General features: G+C 46.3%; 11 non-coding genes across 11 annotated transcripts; all 11 read left to right on the top strand.

The window, feature by feature from the left end:
• The first annotated feature begins 1,645 nt into the window (after nucleotides 1–1,645).
• LOC130321139 (U2 spliceosomal RNA) lies at nucleotides 1,646–1,833 on the top strand. Its single transcript, XR_008866913.1, has one exon. It is a non-coding gene; the product is annotated as a U2 spliceosomal RNA (small nuclear RNA).
• Nucleotides 1,834–2,519: 686 nt separating this feature from the next.
• LOC130321134 (U2 spliceosomal RNA) lies at nucleotides 2,520–2,702 on the top strand. The gene has a single exon (XR_008866910.1). It is a non-coding gene; the product is annotated as a U2 spliceosomal RNA (small nuclear RNA).
• A 2,085-nt stretch (nucleotides 2,703–4,787) lies between these two features.
• On the top strand, nucleotides 4,788–4,978 carry LOC130321132 (U2 spliceosomal RNA). Its single transcript, XR_008866909.1, has one exon. It is a non-coding gene; the product is annotated as a U2 spliceosomal RNA (small nuclear RNA).
• A 2,094-nt stretch (nucleotides 4,979–7,072) lies between these two features.
• On the top strand, nucleotides 7,073–7,263 carry LOC130321131 (U2 spliceosomal RNA). Its single transcript, XR_008866908.1, has one exon. It is a non-coding gene; the product is annotated as a U2 spliceosomal RNA (small nuclear RNA).
• Nucleotides 7,264–9,343: 2,080 nt separating this feature from the next.
• LOC130321130 (U2 spliceosomal RNA) lies at nucleotides 9,344–9,534 on the top strand. Its single transcript, XR_008866907.1, has one exon. It is a non-coding gene; the product is annotated as a U2 spliceosomal RNA (small nuclear RNA).
• A 2,093-nt stretch (nucleotides 9,535–11,627) lies between these two features.
• LOC130321129 (U2 spliceosomal RNA) lies at nucleotides 11,628–11,818 on the top strand. The gene has a single exon (XR_008866906.1). It is a non-coding gene; the product is annotated as a U2 spliceosomal RNA (small nuclear RNA).
• Nucleotides 11,819–13,907: 2,089 nt separating this feature from the next.
• On the top strand, nucleotides 13,908–14,098 carry LOC130321128 (U2 spliceosomal RNA). Its single transcript, XR_008866905.1, has one exon. It is a non-coding gene; the product is annotated as a U2 spliceosomal RNA (small nuclear RNA).
• A 2,094-nt stretch (nucleotides 14,099–16,192) lies between these two features.
• Nucleotides 16,193–16,383, top strand: LOC130321127 (U2 spliceosomal RNA). Its single transcript, XR_008866904.1, has one exon. It is a non-coding gene; the product is annotated as a U2 spliceosomal RNA (small nuclear RNA).
• A 2,089-nt stretch (nucleotides 16,384–18,472) lies between these two features.
• On the top strand, nucleotides 18,473–18,663 carry LOC130321126 (U2 spliceosomal RNA). Its single transcript, XR_008866903.1, has one exon. It is a non-coding gene; the product is annotated as a U2 spliceosomal RNA (small nuclear RNA).
• Nucleotides 18,664–20,758: 2,095 nt separating this feature from the next.
• Nucleotides 20,759–20,949, top strand: LOC130321125 (U2 spliceosomal RNA). Its single transcript, XR_008866902.1, has one exon. It is a non-coding gene; the product is annotated as a U2 spliceosomal RNA (small nuclear RNA).
• A 2,091-nt stretch (nucleotides 20,950–23,040) lies between these two features.
• On the top strand, nucleotides 23,041–23,231 carry LOC130321143 (U2 spliceosomal RNA). The gene has a single exon (XR_008866916.1). It is a non-coding gene; the product is annotated as a U2 spliceosomal RNA (small nuclear RNA).
• Nucleotides 23,232–23,787: the final 556 nt, after the last annotated feature.

The raw sequence follows: 23,787 nt of genomic DNA, 5'->3' as shown, positions 1-23,787 counted from the left end.
TAACTATGTAACATAACATGGGGGGGGGGGTCTCCTGGCTGTTCACACAGGTGTGTCATTGCTGTACATTGACCATGCATTGCTTCTGTGGTATTGCAAAGGCAAAGACAAATGCTTCCAGCCATCCATTGCACTAATGGATTGGTCATCAGCTGGCTGTCTATGTCCCGCATCAATATAGACCAAAGTACAGAGGGTTAGGCTATGCTATTGTGCACCTACCTGATGCATCAGAAGGTGCGAGGCCCTTGCTAAATTCTGTGCACAGACTTTGAGATCTATGCTTTAGACTGTATCTAAACCTGCTCCAACATGGACTGACATTCTGGCCTACTTTCAGCCGATGCGACTTGTCTGTCGCTGAACAGTCGCTTTTTATGTATTCAGCACCTATGTATAATGTTGTAAAAATGCTCTAGAAGCTAAAGTCGCAGAAATGTCACACATATTTGGCCTGCAACTTTCTGTGCGACAAATTCAGACAGGAAAAATCAGTATAAATCCTTAGAAAATTATCCCCCAGTGTCTCCATCTGCTGGCGGTATTGAATAAGCATTGCTGCACTGATGGGGTATGCATTAGACGAAAAAAAAGAAGAAAAAGAAGAATAATGCGCCCAGAAAAGAGGCGAAAAGGAGAAAAACGTAAAAAAACGTGAAAAAAAAGTAAGAGGAAGAGAAGGGAAAAAAAGGTGGAAATGGGTTTAAAAGTGATTTCGGCGGAGAGATATATATATATATATATATAATATATATATATATATATATATATACGCGCACACACACACATATATATAAACGTATTCTCCGTTGAGATATTGCAGCCGCTGCTGTGTCCAGGCCCAGGAGCCTTAGCACTGTGCTGTGATGTCACTCAATACCACTGACATCACTAGGTGTAAACAACATCTCTCCTTTGCTGTGTATGTGACTATGGAGCTGTTTGGTGATGTCGTCTATTATGGCCTTCATAGAAGCAACAGGAGATTGTTGCATCCATCTAGAACCCTCAGAACTACAGTGCTATGATGTCACTCACTTCCACAGGCCTTGCAGAGTGTAAACAACAACAACCCAGCTTTGTTGTGTATGTAACCATAGGGATTTGTGATGTCACCTAGAACCTTCACAGCAGCGACAGCTTTATGAGGAGCATCAGCACTGCTCTGCCTGAGCAGAACCATCACCGCCATAGGTTGTCAAATAACCCGGGTTTAACCCACACAGGTAAGTCCAATGGGGTGCAGGCATGTCCTCTATGCTTACAGCTTCCCGTGGGTGTTGGTTTGATACCGTTTGGGGACAGCCAAGGAGGCATCTGCAGGCAACAAAGGTAGGTGTGTGCTTGTGTGTGTGTTTCCTATGCAGATCCTAAGCCCAGTGTCACATGCAAGTAGGAGGAGTAAGAAGGGTTCCTGGCAAATCCGGGTTATGGATTGCATTTAAAAAGGCCCCGTGGGAGTGCAATGGGCCCCTGTCTTGCTGCTTAGCAATAATGGTATGGGTTTAGGTTCTGCTGTGTGTACTGGTGGTTGACTGCCCCCCAGCCCAGAGTGTGCATGGAAAATTGTCTGGCAGCCTCCCTGACAGCAAGCAGTGATAGTGCCCATGAAGGGGACCTTGTTGGGCCCGCCCCTTTCACGGTTATCGCTTCTCGACCTTTTGGCTAAGATCAAGTGTAGTATCTGTTCTTATCAGTTTTTCATGCCGGTGGACAGTAACGCCGGTATGGGGCTGGTGGGGATGGGTGCTGCATGGAGGATGCAGGTGTACCAGGGCTTTCCGGGGCTGGTTCTGAGGAATCAGCTCGACGGCTGCCCCGATGTGACCTGTTCCCTCCGGGTCTCGCCATGAGGCTGAGAGGGTCTAGAGCCGAGGTACTTTGTGCCTCGGGGAGTGGTGACCCCGAGGTGCCGAAACTCACTGGGAGAATAGGCTCACTGAGTTGAAGCACGGGCACCATAATCTCTTCACCTTGTGGCACTCACCTCTTGATTCCCGGCCTTCTGGCTAGGATCAGAGAAATTTTTATAGATCCGGCCGGATGTCCGGGCAGTATATCTGCACACATTCACTTATTTATTTCTTTTTTGTCTCACTGTGTCACTTTTTGCGTGTTGTGTGTTCACAGGATTTGTCAGGATGCGGTAGCCCTTCTGGGTGTCCCTCCTGGCGGTCTAGGGGAGGTGTGTGTGGCCATTAGGTTCCGCACCTCCCTGCAAACACCCCGGGTACTCCTGCTTTGGCAGGGTACCTACCGTAATCGGCTCTGCGGGCAGATACCTTGGCCAACGCCAAGGGGGATGCCGGGAGCATTTGTGGTCCCCTAGTAGCTTCGGCGAAAAGGGACATCGAACCTGGAACCTCGCAGGTACCTTTTGGTCCGGAGGTGAAGGGTAAGGTTTGTTGGGGGGCCTCTCTCCTATTGGAGAAGGGCTTGCGATAGACCGCATCCTTTGTGCACGTTTTTTTTAGTGTAACACGTTTGCACTTTTTCTTGCACTTTGGGTGAATCGAAAGCACGTTCCTCGGCTTTAGATAAAAAAAAAATCTGTTCTTATCAGTTTAATATCTGATACGTCCCCTATCTGGGGACCATATATTAAATGGATTTTTGAGAACGGGGGCCGATTTCGAAGCTTGCTTCCGTCGCCCTATGCATTGACCCGATATGGCAGTATCTTCGGGTACAGTGCACCACCCCCTTACAGGGTTAAAAAGAAAGATTCCTACTTTCATTGCTACCTGCTTGCTGGCTAGCCAGCTAGCCAGCCCTGTGGGCCTTGCTGCTGCTGCAGCCAAAAAACAAAAGGTGGTGCTGCTGCTGCTTCTGCTGCTTCTGCTTCTGCTTGTGTCTGGCCGCTGTTGGAGCGTCCAGGCACAGGACTTCTGCTGCTGCTGACTAAATGGCCTCCTTAATTGGATCATTTGAGTAGCCAGCACACCTGTGCAGGTAGGGCATGACATGATAGGCAGCTGCCTTGATAGCGGGTGGGTGCTGAATGTTCCTAATTGACAAAATAAGATTAATGCTTATGAAGAAATATAAAATCTCATCCCTTCCCCAATATCGCGCCACACCCCTACCCCTTAATTCCCTGGTTGAACTTGATGGACATATGTCTTTTTTCGACCGTACTAACTATGTAACTATGTAACATAACATGGGGGGGGTCTCCTGGCTGTTCACACAGGTGTGTCATTGCTGTACATTGACCATGCATTGCTTCTGTGGTATTGCAAAGGCAAAGACAAATGCTTCCAGCCATCCATTGCACTAATGGATTGGTCATCAGCTGGCTGTCTATGTCCCGCATCAATATAGACCAAAGTACAGAGGGTTAGGCTATGCTATTGTGCACCTACCTGATGCATCAGAAGGTGCGAGGCCCTTGCTAAATTCTGTGCACAGACTTTGAGATCTATACTTTAGACTGTATCTAAACCTGCTCCAACATGGACTGACATTCTGGCCTACTTTCAGCCGATGCGACTTGTCTGTCGCTGAACAGTCGCTTTTTATGTATTCAGCACCTATGTATAATGTTGTAAAAATGCTCTAGAAGCTAAAGTCGCAGAAATGTCACACATATTTGGCCTGCAACTTTCTGTGCGACAAATTCAGACAGGAAAAATCAGTATAAATCCTTAGAAAATTATCCCCCAGTGTCTCCATCTGCTGGCGGTATTGAATAAGCATTGCTGCACTGATGGGGTATGCATTAGACGAAAAAAAAGAAGAAAAAGAAGAATAATACGCCCAGAAAAGAGGCGAAAAGGAGAAAAACGTAAAAAAACGTGAAAAAAAAGTAAGAGGAAGAGAAGGGAAAAAAAGGTGGAAATGGGTTTAAAAGTGATTTCGGCGGAGAAATATATATATATATATATATATATATATATATATATATATATATACGCGCACACACACACATATATATAAACGTATTCTCCGTTGAGATATTGCAGCCGCTGCTGTGTCCAGGCCCAGGAGCCTTAGCACTGTGCTGTGATGTCACTCAATACCACTGACATCACTAGGTGTAAACAACATCTCTCCTTTGCTGTGTATGTGACTATGGAGCTGTTTGGTGATGTCGTCTATTATGGCCTTCATAGAAGCAACAGGAGATTGTTGCATCCATCTAGAACCCTCAGAACTACAGTGCTATGATGTCACTCACTTCCACAGGCCTTGCAGAGTGTAAACAACAACAACCCAGCTTTGTTGTGTATGTAACCATAGGGATTTGTGATGTCACCTAGAACCTTCACAGCAGCGACAGCTTTATGAGGAGCATCAGCACTGCTCTGCCTGAGCAGAACCATCACCGCCATAGGTTGTCAAATAACCCGGGTTTAACCCACACAGGTAAGTCCAATGGGGTGCAGGCATGTCCTCTATGCTTACAGCTTCCCGTGGGTGTTGGTTTGATACCGTTTGGGGACAGCCAAGGAGGCATCTGCAGGCAACAAAGGTAGGTGTGTGCTTGTGTGTGTGTTTCCTATGCAGATCCTAAGCCCAGTGTCACATGCAAGTAGGAGGAGTAAGAAGGGTTCCTGGCAAATCCGGGTTATGGATTGCATTTAAAAAGGCCCCGTGGGAGTGCAATGGGCCCCTGTCTTGCTGCTTAGCAATAATGGTATGGGTTTAGGTTCTGCTGTGTGTACTGGTGGTTGACTGCCCCCCAGCCCAGAGTGTGCATGGAAAATTGTCTGGCAGCCTCCCTGACAGCAAGCAGTGATAGTGCCCATGAAGGGCACCTTGTTGGGCCCGCCCCTTTCACGGTTATCGCTTCTCGGCCTTTTGGCTAAGATCAAGTGTAGTATCTGTTCTTATCAGTTTAATATCTGATACGTCCCCTATCTGGGGACCATATATTAAATGGATTTTTGAGAACGGGGGCCGATTTCGAAGCTTGCTTCCGTCGCCCTATGCATTGACCCGATATGGCAGTATCTTCGGGTACAGTGCACCACCCCCTTACAGGGTTAAAAAGAAAGATTCCTACTTTCATTGCTACCTGCTTGCTGGCTAGCCAGCTAGCCAGCCCTGTGGGCCTTGCTGCTGCTGCAGCCAAAAAACAAAAGGTGGTGCTGCTGCTGCTTCTGCTGCTTCTGCTTCTGCTTGTGTCTGGCCGCTGTTGGAGCGTCCAGGCACAGGACTTCTGCTGCTGCTGACTAAATGGCCTCCTTAATTGGATCATTTGAGTAGCCAGCACACCTGTGCAGGTAGGGCATGACATGATAGGCAGCTGCCTTGATAGCGGGTGGGTGCTGAATGTTCCTAATTGACAAAATAAGATTAATGCTTATGAAGAAATATAAAATCTCATCCCTTCCCCAATATCGCGCCACACCCCTACCCCTTAATTCCCTGGTTGAACTTGATGGACATATGTCTTTTTTCGACCGTACTAACTATGTAACTATGTAACATAACATGGGGGGGGGGGGGGGTCTCCTGGCTGTTCACACAGGTGTGTCATTGCTGTACATTGACCATGCATTGCTTCTGTGGTATTGCAAAGGCAAAGACAAATGCTTCCAGCCATCCATTGCACTAATGGATTGGTCATCAGCTGGCTGTCTATGTCCCGCATCAATATAGACCAAAGTACAGAGGGTTAGGCTATGCTATTGTGCACCTACCTGATGCATCAGAAGGTGCGAGGCCCTTGCTAAATTCTGTGCACAGACTTTGAGATCTATACTTTAGACTGTATCTAAACCTGCTCCAACATGGACTGACATTCTGGCCTACTTTCAGCCGATGCGACTTGTCTGTCGCTGAACAGTCGCTTTTTATGTATTCAGCACCTATGTATAATGTTGTAAAAATGCTCTAGAAGCTAAAGTCGCAGAAATGTCACACATATTTGGCCTGCAACTTTCTGTGCGACAAATTCAGACAGGAAAAATCAGTATAAATCCTTAGAAAATTATCCCCCAGTGTCTCCATCTGCTGGCGGTATTGAATAAGCATTGCTGCACTGATGGGGTATGCATTAGACGAAAAAAAAGAAGAAAAAGAAGAATAATACGCCCAGAAAAGAGGCGAAAAGGAGAAAAACGTAAAAAAACTTGAAAAAAAAGTAAGAGGAAGAGAAGGGAAAAAAAGGTGGAAATGGGTTTAAAAGTGATTTCGGCGGAGAAATATATATATATATATATATATATATATATATATATATATATATATACGCGCACACACACACATATATATAAACGTATTCTCCGTTGAGATATTGCAGCCGCTGCTGTGTCCAGGCCCAGGAGCCTTAGCACTGTGCTGTGATGTCACTCAATACCACTGACATCACTAGGTGTAAACAACATCTCTCCTTTGCTGTGTATGTGACTATGGAGCTGTTTGGTGATGTCGTCTATTATGGCCTTCATAGAAGCAACAGGAGATTGTTGCATCCATCTAGAACCCTCAGAACTACAGTGCTATGATGTCACTCACTTCCACAGGCCTTGCAGAGTGTAAACAACAACAACCCAGCTTTGTTGTGTATGTAACCATAGGGATTTGTGATGTCACCTAGAACCTTCACAGCAGCGACAGCTTTATGAGGAGCATCAGCACTGCTCTGCCTGAGCAGAACCATCACCGCCATAGGTTGTCAAATAACCCGGGTTTAACCCACACAGGTAAGTCCAATGGGGTGCAGGCATGTCCTCTATGCTTACAGCTTCCCGTGGGTGTTGGTTTGATACCGTTTGGGGACAGCCAAGGAGGCATCTGCAGGCAACAAAGGTAGGTGTGTGCTTGTGTGTGTGTTTCCTATGCAGATCCTAAGCCCAGTGTCACATGCAAGTAGGAGGAGTAAGAAGGGTTCCTGGCAAATCCGGGTTATGGATTGCATTTAAAAAGGCCCCGTGGGAGTGCAATGGGCCCCTGTCTTGCTGCTTAGCAATAATGGTATGGGTTTAGGTTCTGCTGTGTGTACTGGTGGTTGACTGCCCCCCAGCCCAGAGTGTGCATGGAAAATTGTCTGGCAGCCTCCCTGACAGCAAGCAGTGATAGTGCCCATGAAGGGCACCTTGTTGGGCCCGCCCCTTTCACGGTTATCGCTTCTCGGCCTTTTGGCTAAGATCAAGTGTAGTATCTGTTCTTATCAGTTTAATATCTGATACGTCCCCTATCTGGGGACCATATATTAAATGGATTTTTGAGAACGGGGGCCGATTTCGAAGCTTGCTTCCGTCGCCCTATGCATTGACCCGATATGGCAGTATCTTCGGGTACAGTGCACCACCCCCTTACAGGGTTAAAAAGAAAGATTCCTACTTTCATTGCTACCTGCTTGCTGGCTAGCCAGCTAGCCAGCCCTGTGGGCCTTGCTGCTGCTGCAGCCAAAAAACAAAAGGTGGTGCTGCTGCTGCTTCTGCTGCTTCTGCTTCTGCTTGTGTCTGGCCGCTGTTGGAGCGTCCAGGCACAGGACTTCTGCTGCTGCTGACTAAATGGCCTCCTTAATTGGATCATTTGAGTAGCCAGCACACCTGTGCAGGTAGGGCATGACATGATAGGCAGCTGCCTTGATAGCGGGTGGGTGCTGAATGTTCCTAATTGACAAAATAAGATTAATGCTTATGAAGAAATATAAAATCTCATCCCTTCCCCAATATCGCGCCACACCCCTACCCCTTAATTCCCTGGTTGAACTTGATGGACATATGTCTTTTTTCGACCGTACTAACTATGTAACTATGTAACATAACATGGGGGGGGGGGTCTCCTGGCTGTTCACACAGGTGTGTCATTGCTGTACATTGACCATGCATTGCTTCTGTGGTATTGCAAAGGCAAAGACAAATGCTTCCAGCCATCCATTGCACTAATGGATTGGTCATCAGCTGGCTGTCTATGTCCCGCATCAATATAGACCAAAGTACAGAGGGTTAGGCTATGCTATTGTGCACCTACCTGATGCATCAGAAGGTGCGAGGCCCTTGCTAAATTCTGTGCACAGACTTTGAGATCTATACTTTAGACTGTATCTAAACCTGCTCCAACATGGACTGACATTCTGGCCTACTTTCAGCCGATGCGACTTGTCTGTCGCTGAACAGTCGCTTTTTATGTATTCAGCACCTATGTATAATGTTGTAAAAATGCTCTAGAAGCTAAAGTCGCAGAAATGTCACACATATTTGGCCTGTGCGACAAATTCAGACAGGAAAAATCAGTATAAATCCTTAGAAAATTATCCCCCAGTGTCTCCATCTGCTGGCGGTATTGAATAAGCATTGCTGCACTGATGGGGTATGCATTAGACAAAAAAAAAGAAGAAAAAGAAGAATAATACGCCCAGAAAAGAGGCGAAAAGGAGAAAAACGTAAAAAAACGTGAAAAAAAAGTAAGAGGAAGAGAAGGGAAAAAAAGGTGGAAATGGGTTTAAAAGTGATTTCGGCGGAGAAATATATATATATATATATATATATATATATATATATATATATATATACGCGCACACACACACATATATATAAACGTATTCTCCGTTGAGATATTGCAGCCGCTGCTGTGTCCAGGCCCAGGAGCCTTAGCACTGTGCTGTGATGTCACTCAATACCACTGACATCACTAGGTGTAAACAACATCTCTCCTTTGCTGTGTATGTGACTATGGAGCTGTTTGGTGATGTCGTCTATTATGGCCTTCATAGAAGCAACAGGAGATTGTTGCATCCATCTAGAACCCTCAGAACTACAGTGCTATGATGTCACTCACTTCCACAGGCCTTGCAGAGTGTAAACAACAACAACCCAGCTTTGTTGTGTATGTAACCATAGGGATTTGTGATGTCACCTAGAACCTTCACAGCAGCGACAGCTTTATGAGGAGCATCAGCACTGCTCTGCCTGAGCAGAACCATCACCGCCATAGGTTGTCAAATAACCCGGGTTTAACCCACACAGGTAAGTCCAATGGGGTGCAGGCATGTCCTCTATGCTTACAGCTTCCCGTGGGTGTTGGTTTGATACCGTTTGGGGACAGCCAAGGAGGCATCTGCAGGCAACAAAGGTAGGTGTGTGCTTGTGTGTGTGTTTCCTATGCAGATCCTAAGCCCAGTGTCACATGCAAGTAGGAGGAGTAAGAAGGGTTCCTGGCAAATCCGGGTTATGGATTGCATTTAAAAAGGCCCCGTGGGAGTGCAATGGGCCCCTGTCTTGCTGCTTAGCAATAATGGTATGGGTTTAGGTTCTGCTGTGTGTACTGGTGGTTGACTGCCCCCCAGCCCAGAGTGTGCATGGAAAATTGTCTGGCAGCCTCCCTGACAGCAAGCAGTGATAGTGCCCATGAAGGGCACCTTGTTGGGCCCGCCCCTTTCACGGTTATCGCTTCTCGGCCTTTTGGCTAAGATCAAGTGTAGTATCTGTTCTTATCAGTTTAATATCTGATACGTCCCCTATCTGGGGACCATATATTAAATGGATTTTTGAGAACGGGGGCCGATTTCGAAGCTTGCTTCCGTCGCCCTATGCATTGACCCGATATGGCAGTATCTTCGGGTACAGTGCACCACCCCCTTACAGGGTTAAAAAGAAAGATTCCTACTTTCATTGCTACCTGCTTGCTGGCTAGCCAGCTAGCCAGCCCTGTGGGCCTTGCTGCTGCTGCAGCCAAAAAACAAAAGGTGGTGCTGCTGCTGCTTCTGCTGCTTCTGCTTCTGCTTGTGTCTGGCCGCTGTTGGAGCGTCCAGGCACAGGACTTCTGCTGCTGCTGACTAAATGGCCTCCTTAATTGGATCATTTGAGTAGCCAGCACACCTGTGCAGGTAGGGCATGACATGATAGGCAGCTGCCTTGATAGCGGGTGGGTGCTGAATGTTCCTAATTGACAAAATAAGATTAATGCTTATGAAGAAATATAAAATCTCATCCCTTCCCCAATATCGCGCCACACCCCTACCCCTTAATTCCCTGGTTGAACTTGATGGACATATGTCTTTTTTCGACCGTACTAACTATGTAACTATGTAACATAACATGGGGGGGGGGGGGGTCTCCTGGCTGTTCACACAGGTGTGTCATTGCTGTACATTGACCATGCATTGCTTCTGTGGTATTGCAAAGGCAAAGACAAATGCTTCCAGCCATCCATTGCACTAATGGATTGGTCATCAGCTGGCTGTCTATGTCCCGCATCAATATAGACCAAAGTACAGAGGGTTAGGCTATGCTATTGTGCACCTACCTGATGCATCAGAAGGTGCGAGGCCCTTGCTAAATTCTGTGCACAGACTTTGAGATCTATACTTTAGACTGTATCTAAACCTGCTCCAACATGGACTGACATTCTGGCCTACTTTCAGCCGATGCGACTTGTCTGTCGCTGAACAGTCGCTTTTTATGTATTCAGCACCTATGTATAATGTTGTAAAAATGCTCTAGAAGCTAAAGTCGCAGAAATGTCACACATATTTGGCCTGCAACTTTCTGTGCGACAAATTCAGACAGGAAAAATCAGTATAAATCCTTAGAAAATTATCCCCCAGTGTCTCCATCTGCTGGCGGTATTGAATAAGCATTGCTGCACTGATGGGGTATGCATTAGACGAAAAAAAAGAAGAAAAAGAAGAATAATACGCTCAGAAAAGAGGCGAAAAGGAGAAAAACGTAAAAAAACGTGAAAAAAAAGTAAGAGGAAGAGAAGGGAAAAAAAGGTGGAAATGGGTTTAAAAGTGATTTCGGCGGAGAAATATATATATATATATATATATATATATATATATATATATATATATATGCGCACACACACACATATATATAAACGTATTCTCCGTTGAGATATTGCAGCCACTGCTGTGTCCAGGCCCAGGAGCCTTAGCACTGTGCTGTGATGTCACTCAATACCACTGACATCACTAGGTGTAAACAACATCTCTCCTTTGCTGTGTATGTGACTATGGAGCTGTTTGGTGATGTCGTCTATTATGGCCTTCATAGAAGCAACAGGAGATTGTTGCATCCATCTAGAACCCTCAGAACTACAGTGCTATGATGTCACTCACTTCCACAGGCCTTGCAGAGTGTAAACAACAACAACCCAGCTTTGTTGTGTATGTAACCATAGGGATTTGTGATGTCACCTAGAACCATCACAGCAGCGACAGCTTTATGAGGAGCATCAGCACTGCTCTGCCTGAGCAGAACCATCACCGCCATAGGTTGTCAAATAACCCGGGTTTAACCCACACAGGTAAGTCCAATGGGGTGCAGGCATGTCCTCTATGCTTACAGCTTCCCGTGGGTGTTGGTTTGATACCGTTTGGGGACAGCCAAGGAGGCATCTGCAGGCAACAAAGGTAGGTGTGTGCTTGTGTGTGTGTTTCCTATGCAGATCCTAAGCCCAGTGTCACATGCAAGTAGGAGGAGTAAGAAGGGTTCCTGGCAAATCCGGGTTATGGATTGCATTTAAAAAGGCCCCGTGGGAGTGCAATGGGCCCCTGTCTTGCTGCTTAGCAATAATGGTATGGGTTTAGGTTCTGCTGTGTGTACTGGTGGTTGACTGCCCCCCAGCCCAGAGTGTGCATGGAAAATTGTCTGGCAGCCTCCCTGACAGCAAGCAGTGATAGTGCCCATGAAGGGCACCTTGTTGGGCCCGCCCCTTTCACGGTTATCGCTTCTCGGCCTTTTGGCTAAGATCAAGTGTAGTATCTGTTCTTATCAGTTTAATATCTGATACGTCCCCTATCTGGGGACCATATATTAAATGGATTTTTGAGAACGGGGGCCGATTTCGAAGCTTGCTTCCGTCGCCCTATGCATTGACCCGATATGGCAGTATCTTCGGGTACAGTGCACCACCCCCTTACAGGGTTAAAAAGAAAGATTCCTACTTTCATTGCTACCTGCTTGCTGGCTAGCCAGCTAGCCAGCCCTGTGGGCCTTGCTGCTGCTGCAGCCAAAAAACAAAAGGTGGTGCTGCTGCTGCTTCTGCTGCTTCTGCTTCTGCTTGTGTCTGGCCGCTGTTGGAGCGTCCAGGCACAGGACTTCTGCTGCTGCTGACTAAATGGCCTCCTTAATTGGATCATTTGAGTAGCCAGCACACCTGTGCAGGTAGGGCATGACATGATAGGCAGCTGCCTTGATAGCGGGTGGGTGCTGAATGTTCCTAATTGACAAAATAAGATTAATGCTTATGAAGAAATATAAAATCTCATCCCTTCCCCAATATCGCGCCACACCCCTACCCCTTAATTCCCTGGTTGAACTTGATGGACATATGTCTTTTTTCGACCGTACTAACTATGTAACTATGTAACATAACATGGGGGGGGGGGGGGTCTCCTGGCTGTTCACACAGGTGTGTCATTGCTGTACATTGACCATGCATTGCTTCTGTGGTATTGCAAAGGCAAAGACAAATGCTTCCAGCCATCCATTGCACTAATGGATTGGTCATCAGCTGGCTGTCTATGTCCCGCATCAATATAGACCAAAGTACAGAGGGTTAGGCTATGCTATTGTGCACCTACCTGATGCATCAGAAGGTGCGAGGCCCTTGCTAAATTCTGTGCACAGACTTTGAGATCTATACTTTAGACTGTATCTAAACCTGCTCCAACATGGACTGACATTCTGGCCTACTTTCAGCCGATGCGACTTGTCTGTCGCTGAACAGTCGCTTTTTATGTATTCAGCACCTATGTATAATGTTGTAAAAATGCTCTAGAAGCTAAAGTCGCAGAAATGTCACACATATTTGGCCTGCAACTTTCTGTGCGACAAATTCAGACAGGAAAAATCAGTATAAATCCTTAGAAAATTATCCCCCAGTGTCTCCATCTGCTGGCGGTATTGAATAAGCATTGCTGCACTGATGGGGTATGCATTAGACGAAAAAAAAGAAGAAAAAGAAGAATAATACGCCCAGAAAAGAGGCGAAAAGGAGAAAAACGTAAAAAAACGTGAAAAAAAAGTAAGAGGAAGAGAAGGGAAAAAAAGGTGGAAATGGGTTTAAAAGTGATTTCGGCGGAGAAATATATATATATATATATATATATATATATATATATATATATACGCGCACACACACACATATATATAAACGTATTCTCCGTTGAGATATTGCAGCCGCTGCTGTGTCCAGGCCCAGGAGCCTTAGCACTGTGCTGTGATGTCACTCAATACCACTGACATCACTAGGTGTAAACAACATCTCTCCTTTGCTGTGTATGTGACTATGGAGCTGTTTGGTGATGTCGTCTATTATGGCCTTCATAGAAGCAACAGGAGATTGTTGCATCCATCTAGAACCCTCAGAACTACAGTGCTATGATGTCACTCACTTCCACAGGCCTTGCAGAGTGTAAACAACAACAACCCAGCTTTGTTGTGTATGTAACCATAGGGATTTGTGATGTCACCTAGAACCTTCACAGCAGCGACAGCTTTATGAGGAGCATCAGCACTGCTCTGCCTGAGCAGAACCATCACCGCCATAGGTTGTCAAATAACCCGGGTTTAACCCACACAGGTAAGTCCAATGGGGTGCAGGCATGTCCTCTATGCTTACAGCTTCCCGTGGGTGTTGGTTTGATACCGTTTGGGGACAGCCAAGGAGGCATCTGCAGGCAACAAAGGTAGGTGTGTGCTTGTGTGTGTGTTACCTATGCAGATCCTAAGCCCAGTGTCACATGCAAGTAGGAGGAGTAAGAAGGGTTCCTGGCAAATCCGGGTTATGGATTGCATTTAAAAAGGCCCCGTGGGAGTGCAATGGGCCCCTGTCTTGCTGCTTAGCAATAATGGTATGGGTTTAGGTTCTGCTGTGTGTACTGGTGGTTGACTGCCCCCCAGCCCAGAGTGTGCATGGAAAATTGTCTGGCAGCCTCCCTGACAGCAAGCAGTGATAGTGCCCATGAAGGGCACCTTGTTGGGCCCGCCCCTTTCACGGTTATCGCTTCTCGGCCTTTTGGCTAAGATCAAGTGTAGTATCTGTTCTTATCAGTTTAATATCTGATACGTCCCCTATCTGGGGACCATATATTAAATGGATTTTTGAGAACGGGGGCCGATTTCGAAGCTTGCTTCCGTCGCCCTATGCATTGACCCGATATGGCAGTATCTTCGGGTACAGTGCACCACCCCCTTACAGGGTTAAAAAGAAAGATTCCTACTTTCATTGCTACCTGCTTGCTGGCTAGCCAGCTAGCCAGCCCTGTGGGCCTTGCTGCTGCTGCAGCCAAAAAACAAAAGGTGGTGCTGCTGCTGCTTCTGCTGCTTCTGCTTCTGCTTGTGTCTGGCCGCTGTTGGAGCGTCCAGGCACAGGACTTCTGCTGCTGCTGACTAAATGGCCTCCTTAATTGGATCATTTGAGTAGCCAGCACACCTGTGCAGGTAGGGCATGACATGATAGGCAGCTGCCTTGATAGCGGGTGGGTGCTGAATGTTCCTAATTGACAAAATAAGATTAATGCTTATGAAGAAATATAAAATCTCATCCCTTCCCCAATATCGCGCCACACCCCTACCCCTTAATTCCCTGGTTGAACTTGATGGACATATGTCTTTTTTCGACCGTACTAACTATGTAACTATGTAACATAACATGGGGGGGGGGGGGGGTCTCCTGGCTGTTCACACAGGTGTGTCATTGCTGTACATTGACCATGCATTGCTTCTGTGGTATTGCAAAGGCAAAGACAAATGCTTCCAGCCATCCATTGCACTAATGGATTGGTCATCAGCTGGCTGTCTATGTCCCGCATCAATATAGACCAAAGTACAGAGGGTTAGGCTATGCTATTGTGCACCTACCTGATGCATCAGAAGGTGCGAGGCCCTTGCTAAATTCTGTGCACAGACTTTGAGATCTATACTTTAGACTGTATCTAAACCTGCTCCAACATGGACTGACATTCTGGCCTACTTTCAGCCGATGCGACTTGTCTGTCGCTGAACAGTCGCTTTTTATGTATTCAGCACCTATGTATAATGTTGTAAAAATGCTCTAGAAGCTAAAGTCGCAGAAATGTCACACATATTTGGCCTGCAACTTTCTGTGCGACAAATTCAGACAGGAAAAATCAGTATAAATCCTTAGAAAATTATCCCCCAGTGTCTCCATCTGCTGGCGGTATTGAATAAGCATTGCTGCACTGATGGGGTATGCATTAGACGAAAAAAAAGAAGAAAAAGAAGAATAATACGCCCAGAAAAGAGGCGAAAAGGAGAAAAACGTAAAAAAACGTGAAAAAAAAGTAAGAGGAAGAGAAGGGAAAAAAAGGTGGAAATGGGTTTAAAAGTGATTTCGGCGGAGAAATATATATATATATATATATATATATATATATATATATATATATATACGCGCACACACACACATATATATTAACGTATTCTCCGTTGAGATATTGCAGCCGCTGCTGTGTCCAGGCCCAGGAGCCTTAGCACTGTGCTGTGATGTCACTCAATACCACTGACATCACTAGGTGTAAACAACATCTCTCCTTTGCTGTGTATGTGACTATGGAGCTGTTTGGTGATGTCGTCTATTATGGCCTTCATAGAAGCAACAGGAGATTGTTGCATCCATCTAGAACCCTCAGAACTACAGTGCTATGATGTCACTCACTTCCACAGGCCTTGCAGAGTGTAAACAACAACAACCCAGCTTTGTTGTGTATGTAACCATAGGGATTTGTGATGTCACCTAGAACCTTCACAGCAGCGACAGCTTTATGAGGAGCATCAGCACTGCTCTGCCTGAGCAGAACCATCACCGCCATAGGTTGTCAAATAACCCGGGTTTAACCCACACAGGTAAGTCCAATGGGGTGCAGGCATGTCCTCTATGCTTACAGCTTCCCGTGGGTGTTGGTTTGATACCGTTTGGGGACAGCCAAGGAGGCATCTGCAGGCAACAAAGGTAGGTGTGTGCTTGTGTGTGTGTTTCCTATGCAGATCCTAAGCCCAGTGTCACATGCAAGTAGGAGGAGTAAGAAGGGTTCCTGGCAAATCCGGGTTATGGATTGCATTTAAAAAGGCCCCGTGGGAGTGCAATGGGCCCCTGTCTTGCTGCTTAGCAATAATGGTATGGGTTTAGGTTCTGCTGTGTGTACTGGTGGTTGACTGCCCCCCAGCCCAGAGTGTGCATGGAAAATTGTCTGGCAGCCTCCCTGACAGCAAGCAGTGATAGTGCCCATGAAGGGCACCTTGTTGGGCCCGCCCCTTTCACGGTTATCGCTTCTCGGCCTTTTGGCTAAGATCAAGTGTAGTATCTGTTCTTATCAGTTTAATATCTGATACGTCCCCTATCTGGGGACCATATATTAAATGGATTTTTGAGAACGGGGGCCGATTTCGAAGCTTGCTTCCGTCGCCCTATGCATTGACCCGATATGGCAGTATCTTCGGGTACAGTGCACCACCCCCTTACAGGGTTAAAAAGAAAGATTCCTACTTTCATTGCTACCTGCTTGCTGGCTAGCCAGCTAGCCAGCCCTGTGGGCCTTGCTGCTGCTGCAGCCAAAAAACAAAAGGTGGTGGTGCTGCTGCTGCTTCTGCTTCTGCTTGTGTCTGGCCGCTGTTGGAGCGTCCAGGCACAGGACTTCTGCTGCTGCTGACTAAATGGCCTCCTTAATTGGATCATTTGAGTAGCCAGCACACCTGTGCAGGTAGGGCATGACATGATAGGCAGCTGCCTTGATAGCGGGTGGGTGCTGAATGTTCCTAATTGACAAAATAAGATTAATGCTTATGAAGAAATATAAAATCTCATCCCTTCCCCAATATCGCGCCACACCCCTACCCCTTAATTCCCTGGTTGAACTTGATGGACATATGTCTTTTTTCGACCGTACTAACTATGTAACTATGTAACATAACATGGGGGGGGGGGGGTCTCCTGGCTGTTCACACAGGTGTGTCATTGCTGTACATTGACCATGCATTGCTTCTGTGGTATTGCAAAGGCAAAGACAAATGCTTCCAGCCATCCATTGCACTAATGGATTGGTCATCAGCTGGCTGTCTATGTCCCGCATCAATATAGACCAAAGTACAGAGGGTTAGGCTATGCTATTGTGCACCTACCTGATGCATCAGAAGGTGCGAGGCCCTTGCTAAATTCTGTGCACAGACTTTGAGATCTATACTTTAGACTGTATCTAAACCTGCTCCAACATGGACTGACATTCTGGCCTACTTTCAGCCGATGCGACTTGTCTGTCGCTGAACAGTCGCTTTTTATGTATTCAGCACCTATGTATAATGTTGTAAAAATGCTCTAGAAGCTAAAGTCGCAGAAATGTCACACATATTTGGCCTGCAACTTTCTGTGCGACAAATTCAGACAGGAAAAATCAGTATAAATCCTTAGAAAATTATCCCCCAGTGTCTCCATCTGCTGGCGGTATTGAATAAGCATTGCTGCACTGATGGGGTATGCATTAGACGAAAAAAAAAGAAGAAAAAGAAGAATAATACGCCCAGAAAAGAGGCGAAAAGGAGAAAAACGTAAAAAAACGTGAAAAAAAAGTAAGAGGAAGAGAAGGGAAAAAAAGGTGGAAATGGGTTTAAAAGTGATTTCGGCGGAGAAATATATATATATATATATATATATATATATATATATATATATATATATACGCGCACACACACACATATATATTAACGTATTCTCCGTTGAGATATTGCAGCCGCTGCTGTGTCCAGGCCCAGGAGCCTTAGCACTGTGCTGTGATGTCACTCAATACCACTGACATCACTAGGTGTAAACAACATCTCTCCTTTGCTGTGTATGTGACTATGGAGCTGTTTGGTGATGTCGTCTATTATGGCCTTCATAGAAGCAACAGGAGATTGTTGCATCCATCTAGAACCCTCAGAACTACAGTGCTATGATGTCACTCACTTCCACAGGCCTTGCAGAGTGTAAACAACAACAACCCAGCTTTGTTGTGTATGTAACCATAGGGATTTGTGATGTCACCTAGAACCTTCACAGCAGCGACAGCTTTATGAGGAGCATCAGCACTGCTCTGCCTGAGCAGAACCATCACCGCCATAGGTTGTCAAATAACCCGGGTTTAACCCACACAGGTAAGTCCAATGGGGTGCAGGCATGTCCTCTATGCTTACAGCTTCCCGTGGGTGTTGGTTTGATACCGTTTGGGGACAGCCAAGGAGGCATCTGCAGGCAACAAAGGTAGGTGTGTGCTTGTGTGTGTGTTTCCTATGCAGATCCTAAGCCCAGTGTCACATGCAAGTAGGAGGAGTAAGAAGGGTTCCTGGCAAATCCGGGTTATGGATTGCATTTAAAAAGGCCCCGTGGGAGTGCAATGGGCCCCTGTCTTGCTGCTTAGCAATAATGGTATGGGTTTAGGTTCTGCTGTGTGTACTGGTGGTTGACTGCCCCCCAGCCCAGAGTGTGCATGGAAAATTGTCTGGCAGCCTCCCTGACAGCAAGCAGTGATAGTGCCCATGAAGGGCACCTTGTTGGGCCCGCCCCTTTCACGGTTATCGCTTCTCGGCCTTTTGGCTAAGATCAAGTGTAGTATCTGTTCTTATCAGTTTAATATCTGATACGTCCCCTATCTGGGGACCATATATTAAATGGATTTTTGAGAACGGGGGCCGATTTCGAAGCTTGCTTCCGTCGCCCTATGCATTGACCCGATATGGCAGTATCTTCGGGTACAGTGCACCACCCCCTTACAGGGTTAAAAAGAAAGATTCCTACTTTCATTGCTACCTGCTTGCTGGCTAGCCAGCTAGCCAGCCCTGTGGGCCTTGCTGCTGCTGCAGCCAAAAAACAAAAGGTGGTGCTGCTGCTGCTTCTGCTGCTTCTGCTTCTGCTTGTGTCTGGCCGCTGTTGGAGCGTCCAGGCACAGGACTTCTGCTGCTGCTGACTAAATGGCCTCCTTAATTGGATCATTTGAGTAGCCAGCACACCTGTGCAGGTAGGGCATGACATGATAGGCAGCTGCCTTGATAGCGGGTGGGTGCTGAATGTTCCTAATTGACAAAATAAGATTAATGCTTATGAAGAAATATAAAATCTCATCCCTTCCCCAATATCGCGCCACACCCCTACCCCTTAATTCCCTGGTTGAACTTGATGGACATATGTCTTTTTTCGACCGTACTAACTATGTAACTATGTAACATAACATGGGGGGGGGGGGGGGTCTCCTGGCTGTTCACACAGGTGTGTCATTGCTGTACATTGACCATGCATTGCTTCTGTGGTATTGCAAAGGCAAAGACAAATGCTTCCAGCCATCCATTGCACTAATGGATTGGTCATCAGCTGGCTGTCTATGTCCCGCATCAATATAGACCAAAGTACAGAGGGTTAGGCTATGCTATTGTGCACCTACCTGATGCATCAGAAGGTGCGAGGCCCTTGCTAAATTCTGTGCACAGACTTTGAGATCTATACTTTAGACTGTATCTAAACCTGCTCCAACATGGACTGACATTCTGGCCTACTTTCAGCCGATGCGACTTGTCTGTCGCTGAACAGTCGCTTTTTATGTATTCAGCACCTATGTATAATGTTGTAAAAATGCTCTAGAAGCTAAAGTCGCAGAAATGTCACACATATTTGGCCTGCAACTTTCTGTGCGACAAATTCAGACAGGAAAAATCAGTATAAATCCTTAGAAAATTATCCCCCAGTGTCTCCATCTGCTGGCGGTATTGAATAAGCATTGCTGCACTGATGGGGTATGCATTAGACGAAAAAAAAAGAAGAAAAAGAAGAATAATACGCCCAGAAAAGAGGCGAAAAGGAGAAAAACGTAAAAAAACGTGAAAAAAAAGTAAGAGGAAGAGAAGGGAAAAAAAGGTGGAAATGGGTTTAAAAGTGATTTCGGCGGAGAAATATATATATATATATATATATATATATATATATATATATATATATACGCGCACACACACACATATATATTAACGTATTCTCCGTTGAGATATTGCAGCCGCTGCTGTGTCCAGGCCCAGGAGCCTTAGCACTGTGCTGTGATGTCACTCAATACCACTGACATCACTAGGTGTAAACAACATCTCTCCTTTGCTGTGTATGTGACTATGGAGCTGTTTGGTGATGTCGTCTATTATGGCCTTCATAGAAGCAACAGGAGATTGTTGCATCCATCTAGAACCCTCAGAACTACAGTGCTATGATGTCACTCACTTCCACAGGCCTTGCAGAGTGTAAACAACAACAACCCAGCTTTGTTGTGTATGTAACCATAGGGATTTGTGATGTCACCTAGAACCTTCACAGCAGCGACAGCTTTATGAGGAGCATCAGCACTGCTCTGCCTGAGCAGAACCATCACCGCCATAGGTTGTCAAATAACCCGGGTTTAACCCACACAGGTAAGTCCAATGGGGTGCAGGCATGTCCTCTATGCTTACAGCTTCCCGTGGGTGTTGGTTTGATACCGTTTGGGGACAGCCAAGGAGGCATCTGCAGGCAACAAAGGTAGGTGTGTGCTTGTGTGTGTGTTTCCTATGCAGATCCTAAGCCCAGTGTCACATGCAAGTAGGAGGAGTAAGAAGGGTTCCTGGCAAATCCGGGTTATGGATTGCATTTAAAAAGGCCCCGTGGGAGTGCAATGGGCCCCTGTCTTGCTGCTTAGCAATAATGGTATGGGTTTAGGTTCTGCTGTGTGTACTGGTGGTTGACTGCCCCCCAGCCCAGAGTGTGCATGGAAAATTGTCTGGCAGCCTCCCTGACAGCAAGCAGTGATAGTGCCCATGAAGGGCACCTTGTTGGGCCCGCCCCTTTCACGGTTATCGCTTCTCGGCCTTTTGGCTAAGATCAAGTGTAGTATCTGTTCTTATCAGTTTAATATCTGATACGTCCCCTATCTGGGGACCATATATTAAATGGATTTTTGAGAACGGGGGCCGATTTCGAAGCTTGCTTCCGTCGCCCTATGCATTGACCCGATATGGCAGTATCTTCGGGTACAGTGCACCACCCCCTTACAGGGTTAAAAAGAAAGATTCCTACTTTCATTGCTACCTGCTTGCTGGCTAGCCAGCTAGCCAGCCCTGTGGGCCTTGCTGCTGCTGCAGCCAAAAAACAAAAGGTGGTGCTGCTGCTGCTTCTGCTTCTGCTTGTGTCTGGCCGCTGTTGGAGCGTCCAGGCACAGGACTTCTGCTGCTGCTGACTAAATGGCCTCCTTTATTGGATCATTTGAGTAGCCAGCACACCTGTGCAGGTAGGGCATGACATGATAGGCAGCTGCCTTGATAGCGGGTGGGTGCTGAATGTTCCTAATTGACAAAATAAGATTAATGCTTATGAAGAAATATAAAATCTCATCCCTTCCCCAATATCGCGCCACACCCCTACCCCTTAATTCCCTGGTTGAACTTGATGGACATATGTCTTTTTTCGACCGTACTAACTATGTAACTATGTAACATAACATGGGGGGGGGGGGGGGGGGGTCTCCTGGCTGTTCACACAGGTGTGTCATTGCTGTACATTGACCATGCATTGCTTCTGTGGTATTGCAAAGGCAAAGACAAATGCTTCCAGCCATCCATTGCACTAATGGATTGGTCATCAGCTGGCTGTCTATGTCCCGCATCAATATAGACCAAAGTACAGAGGGTTAGGCTATGCTATTGTGCACCTACCTGATGCATCAGAAGGTGCGAGGCCCTTGCTAAATTCTGTGCACAGACTTTGAGATCTATACTTTAGACTGTATCTAAACCTGCTCCAACATGGACTGACATTCTGGCCTACTTTCAGCCGATGCGACTTGTCTGTCGCTGAACAGTCGCTTTTTATGTATTCAGCACCTATGTATAATGTTGTAAAAATGCTCTAGAAGCTAAAGTCGCAGAAATGTCACACATATTTGGCCTGCAACTTTCTGTGCGACAAATTCAGACAGGAAAAATCAGTATAAATCCTTAGAAAATTATCCCCCAGTGTCTCCATCTGCTGGCGGTATTGAATAAGCATTGCTGCACTGATGGGGTATGCATTAGACGAAAAAAAAGAAGAAAAAGAAGAATAATACGCCCAGAAAAGAGGCGAAAAGGAGAAAAACGTAAAAAAACGTGAAAAAAAAGTAAGAGGAAGAGAAGGGAAAAAAAGGTGGAAATGGGTTTAAAAGTGATTTCGGCGGAGAAATATATATATATATATATATATATATATATATATATATATATATATACGCGCACACACACACATATATATATAAACGTATTCTCCGTTGAGATATTGCAGCCGCTGCTGTGTCCAGGCCCAGGAGCCTTAGCACTGTGCTGTGATGTCACTCAATACCACTGACATCACTAGGTGTAAACAACATCTCTCCTTTGCTGTGTATGTGACTATGGAGCTGTTTGGTGATGTCGTCTATTATGGCCTTCATAGAAGCAACAGGAGATTGTTGCATCCATCTAGAACCCTCAGAACTACAGTGCTATGATGTCACTCACTTCCACAGGCCTTGCAGAGTGTAAACAACAACAACCCAGCTTTGTTGTGTATGTAACCATAGGGATTTGTGATGTCACCTAGAACCTTCACAGCAGCGACAGCTTTATGAGGAGCATCAGCACTGCTCTGCCTGAGCAGAACCATCACCGCCATAGGTTGTCAAATAACCCGGGTTTAACCCACACAAGTAAGTCCAATGGGGTGCAGGCATGTCCTCTATGCTTACAGCTTCCCGTGGGTGTTGGTTTGATACCGTTTGGGGACAGCCAAGGAGGCATCTGCAGGCAACAAAGGTAGGTGTGTGCTTGTGTGTGTGTTTCCTATGCAGATCCTAAGCCCAGTGTCACATGCAAGTAGGAGGAGTAAGAAGGGTTCCTGGCAAATCCGGGTTATGGATTGCATTTAAAAAGGCCCCGTGGGAGTGCAATGGGCCCCTGTCTTGCTGCTTAGCAATAATGGTATGGGTTTAGGTTCTGCTGTGTGTACTGGTGGTTGACTGCCCCCCAGCCCAGAGTGTGCATGGAAAATTGTCTGGCAGCCTCCCTGACAGCAAGCAGTGATAGTGCCCATGAAGGGCACCTTGTTGGGCCCGCCCCTTTCACGGTTATCGCTTCTCGGCCTTTTGGCTAAGATCAAGTGTAGTATCTGTTCTTATCAGTTTAATATCTGATACGTCCCCTATCTGGGGACCATATATTAAATGGATTTTTGAGAACGGGGGCCGATTTCGAAGCTTGCTTCCGTCGCCCTATGCATTGACCCGATATGGCAGTATCTTCGGGTACAGTGCACCACCCCCTTACAGGGTTAAAAAGAAAGATTCCTACTTTCATTGCTACCTGCTTGCTGGCTAGCCAGCTAGCCAGCCCTGTGGGCCTTGCTGCTGCTGCAGCCAAAAAAACAAAAGGTGGTGCTGCTGCTGCTTCTGCTGCTTCTGCTTCTGCTTGTGTCTGTCCGCTGTTGGAGCGTCCAGGCACAGGACTTCTGCTGCTGCTGACTAAATGGCCTCCTTAATTGGATCATTTGAGTAGCCAGCACACCTGTGCAGGTAGGGCATGACATGATAGGCAGCTGCCTTGATAGCGGGTGGGTGCTGAATGTTCCTAATTGACAAAATAAGATTAATGCTTATGAAGAAATATAAAATCTCATCCCTTCCCCAATATCGCGCCACACCCCTACCCCTTAATTCCCTGGTTGAACTTGATGGACATATGTCTTTTTTCCACCGTACTAACTATGTAACTATGTAACATAACATGGGGGGGGGGGTCTCCTGGCTGTTCACACAGGTGTGTCATTGCTGTACATTGACCATGCATTGCTTCTGTGGTATTGCAAAGGCAAAGACAA

This window comes from Hyla sarda, unplaced genomic scaffold (genome assembly GCF_029499605.1).
Source record: "Hyla sarda isolate aHylSar1 unplaced genomic scaffold, aHylSar1.hap1 scaffold_2230, whole genome shotgun sequence".
Classification (NCBI taxonomy): domain Eukaryota; kingdom Metazoa; phylum Chordata; class Amphibia; order Anura; family Hylidae; genus Hyla; species Hyla sarda.
This window is presented reverse-complemented; position numbering and strand designations above follow the sequence as displayed.